Genomic DNA, 5,680 nt, shown 5'->3' with positions numbered 1-5,680 from the left:
AACCAAACACATCAAAGCTATGCTCAAAATCATGAGATATTCATTCTTTCATAATATGTGACAATTATAGCATAAAACCTCATGAAATTGCATGAATTCATACATGGTTGATTAAATCAAAGGAAACATGAAAATCTACCCAATTGGCTTGCTTATGGCTCAAGAAAGTGCATAATTCAGTTGAAAACAAAAGAAAAAGGCTAGTGAAACTAGGCTAAGATGACTTGTCATCATGTACATGAACTGGTTATTTGCAACCATGTCAATGAGTTTCTGAGCTTCTGTAGGCATTTTCTTTAGGTGAATGGATCCACCTGCAGAATAGTCCAATGACATTTTATATAATTTAGACAGACAATCATAGAATATATCCAGGATGGTCCATTCTGAAAGCATGTCAGAAGGACACTTTTTGGTCAGTTGCTTGTATCTCTCCCAAGCTTCATAGAGGGATTCACCTTCTTTCTGTTTGAAGGTTTGAACATCCACTCTAAGCTTACTAAGCTTTTGAGGAGGAAAGAACTTGGTTAAGAAAGCCGTGACCAGCTTATCCCAAGAGTTCAGGCTATCTTTAGGTTGAGAGTCCAACCATATTCTAGCTCTGTCTCTTACAGCAAACGGGAAAAGTATAAGCTTGTAGACCTCGGGATCAACCCCATTGGTCTTAACAGTATCACAGATTTGCAAGAATTCAGTTAAGAACTGAAAAGGATCTTCTGATGGAAGTCCATAAAACTTGCAATTCTGTTGCATTAGAGAAACTAATTAAGGCTTTAGCTCAAAATTGTTTGCTCCAATGGCAGGGATTGAGATGCTTCTTCCATGTAAATTGGAATTTGGTGCAGTAAAGTCACCAAGCATCTTCCTTGCACCTCCACCATTGTTATTATTTTTGTCCATGTCTCCTACTTTTTCGAAAAATTCTGTAAGGTTTTCTCCAGAGAGTTGTGCTTTAGCTTCCCTTAGCTTTCTCTTCAGAGTCCTTTCAGGTTCAGGATCAGCTTCAACAAGAATGTTCTTATCCTTGTTCTTGCTCATATGAAAAAGAAGAGAACAGAAAATAATAGGGATTCTCTTTGCCACAGTAGAGAGGTTTCTTTATGTGAGTAGAAGAGAAGAAAAAGAATTCGAACTCAGAAAGCGGGAGAGGGTTCGAATTTTTAAGAAGAAGAGAAGTGTTAGTAGATAAATAAATAATTAGAAGGGGATGAGAGAGGGAAGAATTCAAAAATAAAATAAAATAAAATAAAAATATTTTTGTTTTTAATTTAAAATTAAAGTTAAAATTCAAAAATTTAAAAAGAGAAATAAAATTAAATTAAAATTTAAATCAATTAAAAAGGAATTTTGAAAAAGAAGTAAATGATTTTCAAAAATTAGAAAGAGAGAATTAGTTAGGTGGTTTTGAAAAAGATAAGAATCAAACAAGATAAGATTATTTGAAAAAAGATTTGAAAATCAATTTTGAAAAGATAAGAAGTTAGATAAGAAGTTAGAAAAGATTTTGAATATGATTTTGAAAAAGATGTGATTGAAACTTATTTTGAAAAAGATTTGAAAAAGAAATTTAAAAAGATTTGATTTTTGAAAATTAAGGTTGATTATTTGACTAACAAGAAACAAAAGATATGATTTTAAAATTTAAAGATTGAACATTTCTTACTAGGCAAGTAACAAACTTAAAATTTTTTATTCAATCACATTAATTGTTAGCATTAATTTTGAAAATATGAAATAGAAATAAGAAAAATATTTTGAAAATAAATTTTGAAAATTTTGAAATTATGAAAGAAAAAATGAAAAAGATTTGATTTTTGAGAAAGATTTGAAAAAGATAGAATTTTTAAATTGAGAATTTGATTTGACTCATAAGAAACAACTAAATTTTAAAAAGTTTTGAAAAAGTCAACTCAAATTTTCGAAAATTTATGAGTGAAATAAGGGAAAGATATTTTTTGATTTTTAATGAAGAAAGAGAAAAACATAAAAAAGACTCAATGCATGAAAATTTTGAATCAAAACAAATGATGCATGCAAGAACACTATGAATATCAAGATGAACACCAAGAACACTTTGAAGATCATGATGAACATCAAGAACTTATTTTTGAAAAATTTTCAAGAAAAGAAAACATGCAAGACACCAAACTTAGAAATTTTTAATTTTTAGACACTATGAATGCAAGAATGCATATGAAAAACAAGATGCAACACACAACAAGAAAATATGAAGATCAAACAAGAGGATTATCAAGAACAACTTGAAGATCATGAAGAACACATGAAGAATTTTCGAAAATTGCAAGAAAGTTTGAGAAATATGCAATTGACACCAAACTTACAATTTGACACAAGACTCAAACAAGAAACACAAAATTATTTTTGGTTTTATGATTTTATTAAATTATTTTTTTTGGTATATTTTTTTCAAAAATTAATTGGAAAAAGAAAAATAAGGATTTCAAAATTTTTAATGAGAATTCCAGGAATCATGCAATGCTAGTCTAAAGCTCCAGTCTAGGAATTAGACATGGCTCACTAGCCAGCCAAACTTTCAGTGAAAGCTCTGGTCCAAAACACTAGACATGACCAATGCCCAGCCAAGCTTTAGCATACATAGTTCAAGCATGTGAAGAGGAAGCCTCAGTCCAAAAGAATTTAGACATGGCTTTACAGCCAGCCAGGCTTCAACATGTTATCTTGAAACTCTAGAATTTATTCTTAAAAATTCTGAAGCCATAGAATAATTTATTTTTGAAAAGTTTTTTTTGAATATTTTTTTTCAAAAATAGAATGCTTAAAAATAAAACACAATTACCTAATCTGAGTAACAAGATGAACCGTTAGTTGTCCAAACTCAAACAATCCTCGGCAACGGCGCCAAAAACTTGGTGCACGAAATCGTGATCGTTCATTCCTTGGTAATGGCGCTAAAAACTCAATACACCCGTTCATAATAATAGTTCTTCTTCACAACTTCGCACAACTAACCAGCAAGTGCACTAGGTCGTCCAAGTAATAAACCTTACGTGAGTAAGGGTCGATCCCACGGAGATTGTCGGCATAAAGCAAGCTATGGTCACCTTGTAAATCTCAGTCAGGCGGATTCAAATGGTTATAGAGTTTTAATAATAAAAAGATAAAGAAAACGTAAAATAAAGATAGAAATACTTATGTAATTCATTGGTGAGAATTTCAGATAAGCGTATGGAGATGCTTTATTCCTTCTGAACCTCTGCTTTCCTATTGCCTTCATCCAATCCTTCATACTGATGCACGAAAACTTGTCTCTCAACAAATCTCCCTCGGCAAGTATACCGAATTGTCGTCAAGTAATAACTTACAATAGAGTGAGGTCAAATCCACAGGGATTAATGGATTAAGCAATCAATGGTTAATTGATTATCCTAGTCAGACGAATCATATTGGAGTGATAAGCAGCAGGAATTGTAAATGGCATAAAAGTAAAGAAAGCAATAAAGTGCAGAAAAGTAAAATGGCAAGAAAAGTAAATGTAAGAACTAAAAATAAAATGAACATTGGGATCAAGAGATATTGCAATCCTCCGGATCAAGTTCATTCTCATCTCTTCCTCAATCAATGTATTCATTGATCTCCTTGGCAATCTTAAGTGATTGGATCCCAATTCCTTGGCAATCCAATCTCTCTAAGCTTGAACAATTTCCCAATTCCTTGATTTAATTGCTTATGGGAAGAGCTGAAGTTTGGTCACTGATTATACCACACACATTCATAGATCAAAGTATTGGTAAGATTAAATGTCACAATATCCATCCAACCCCCAATCTAATCCAATGTGATAGAGTATTTCTAGCATGATTTCCTCATTCCTCTTCCAAGGTTCAGAGGAAATCCAAGTATGAGCAATTTCTCTTCCAAGACAATTACCCAATTGGATGAAAATCGAAAGCTCTCTAGTAAAATCAAGAGAAAAGAAAGAAGAAGAAGAATAAGAACTACAATTGATCCATTGAATCACAATAGAGCTCTTTAACCCAATGAAAAGAGTTAGTTGATCATTGCTCTACAAAAATAGAAAAGAAAGAAAGTGCAGAAAAGTAAAGATGAAGATTGAAACTAAAATTGAAACTTCAAAATTCATAAATGAAAAGTACAAAGAAAACGAAACTACTCTTAAGGAAGAAAATAAGAGAAAAGGAAGAAGAGTGTAGGAGGGGAGGGGTCCGAAGACCCATTCCCCTTGGAGTGTGCCAATTCACAGAAGTTCGAATTGGTCTTCACTCTCTCCCCCTTCCTTCAATTCTCCGTTCCAGAATGAAATCAATGTAGAAACTAAGGCCTTTTTATAGGCTCTCCTAAATTAAAAAATGAAATGAAATTAAAAGCAAATTACAATGAAATGAAAATTAACTATTCTAGATGCTTCTTGTGGCCTTGATTGGTTGACAATTGTGGGCTTACTTGCTTGAACTTTGAAGTAGATTTGAGAGAGAAGTAAATCAAATTGAGGTCCAGTGTGACTTGGCTTTATTGCTTCCGTTAGCCACACTAACGCTACAAGTGTGGCGTTAGTGCTGAAGTTAGTGTGGCTAACGTCACACTTGCTACCTAGTTGGTGTTTTTGGGGCTTAAAAGATGCCTCTGGTTTGTGCTCCAATTTCATGCCCACTATATAGTATTATATATTTTTGGAAAGCTCTGAACGTCAGCTTTCTAACGCAACTGAAATCACCTCAATTGGACCTCTGTAACTCAAGTTAATCTCCTTTGAAGGTGACAAGGTCGCTGGCATAGTCGCTAGCGTTACTGGAAAAAGTGATTCACAATAACGTTAGCGATTAGGGGATGGATATTGCCAGGTTCTGAAGTTCAAACTTAATGTTTACCCCCATAATATTATATATTGTTGGAAATCCCTGGATGTCTACTTTCCAACGCCTTTAGAAGCGCATCATTTGGAGCTCTACAGCTCGAGTTACATGTCTTGGAAGGTGAAGAGGTCAGCTGGCCTTACTACAGGTTGATACCATGTTCATCTTTGCACTTTCAGGGCAGGTTTTCTCCCTCAAATTTAGTGTCCACCATGTAATGCCATATATGCTTGGAAAGCTCTGGAATCCTAATTTCCAATGCTATTGAAATCACCTCATTTGAATCTTTGTGGCTCATGTTATTCTTATTTAAAGAAGGCATGGTTAGGCTGCCAGTTGAGATTTTTGCCCACGTTAATGTCCATGTTAGTGTAACTAACGTGGCCATTAAAGTGGGTCTTCCTTTTCTTCGCAAACGTTAGTGGCACTCACTTTTTTTACTAATGTTGGCGTTTACCTTTCCTTCCACGTTAGTTCCCACGTTAATGTAACTAACGTGGAAGCTAACGTGGGTCTTCTTTTGCTTCGCTAGCGTTATTGGCACTCACTTTTGCCAATAACGCTGCTCCTTCTTCAAAGTTAATGCCATCAACTTTTTCACTAACGTTGGGGCTTCTCTTTTCTTCCACGTTAGTGCCCACGTTAGTGGAACTAACGGGGTCGCTAACGTGGGTCTTCTTGTCCTTCGCTAACATTAGTGGCGTTAACGTTCTCACTAACTTTCCAAGCTTTCCTTTCTTCCACTTTAATGGCCACGTTAGTGGCGCTAACGTAGCCACTAACGTGGCTCTTCTCTGCTTCTTTTGGTCTGAAATCAAATAAACAAA

At 34.3% G+C, this 5,680-nt stretch overlaps 1 non-coding gene across 1 annotated transcript; it reads left to right on the top strand.

Annotated features, from left to right (window-relative positions):
* Positions 1-390: 390 nt before the first annotated feature.
* On the top strand, positions 391-498 carry LOC112732139 (small nucleolar RNA R71). The gene has a single exon (XR_003167876.1). It is a non-coding gene; the product is annotated as a small nucleolar RNA R71 (small nucleolar RNA).
* The last annotated feature ends 5,182 nt before the right edge of the window (positions 499-5,680 follow it).

This window comes from Arachis hypogaea, chromosome 12, assembly GCF_003086295.3.
Source record: "Arachis hypogaea cultivar Tifrunner chromosome 12, arahy.Tifrunner.gnm2.J5K5, whole genome shotgun sequence".
Lineage (NCBI taxonomy): Eukaryota > Viridiplantae > Streptophyta > Magnoliopsida > Fabales > Fabaceae > Arachis > Arachis hypogaea.
Note: the sequence above shows the minus strand (reverse complement) of the source record. Positions and strands in the feature narration are given on the sequence as shown.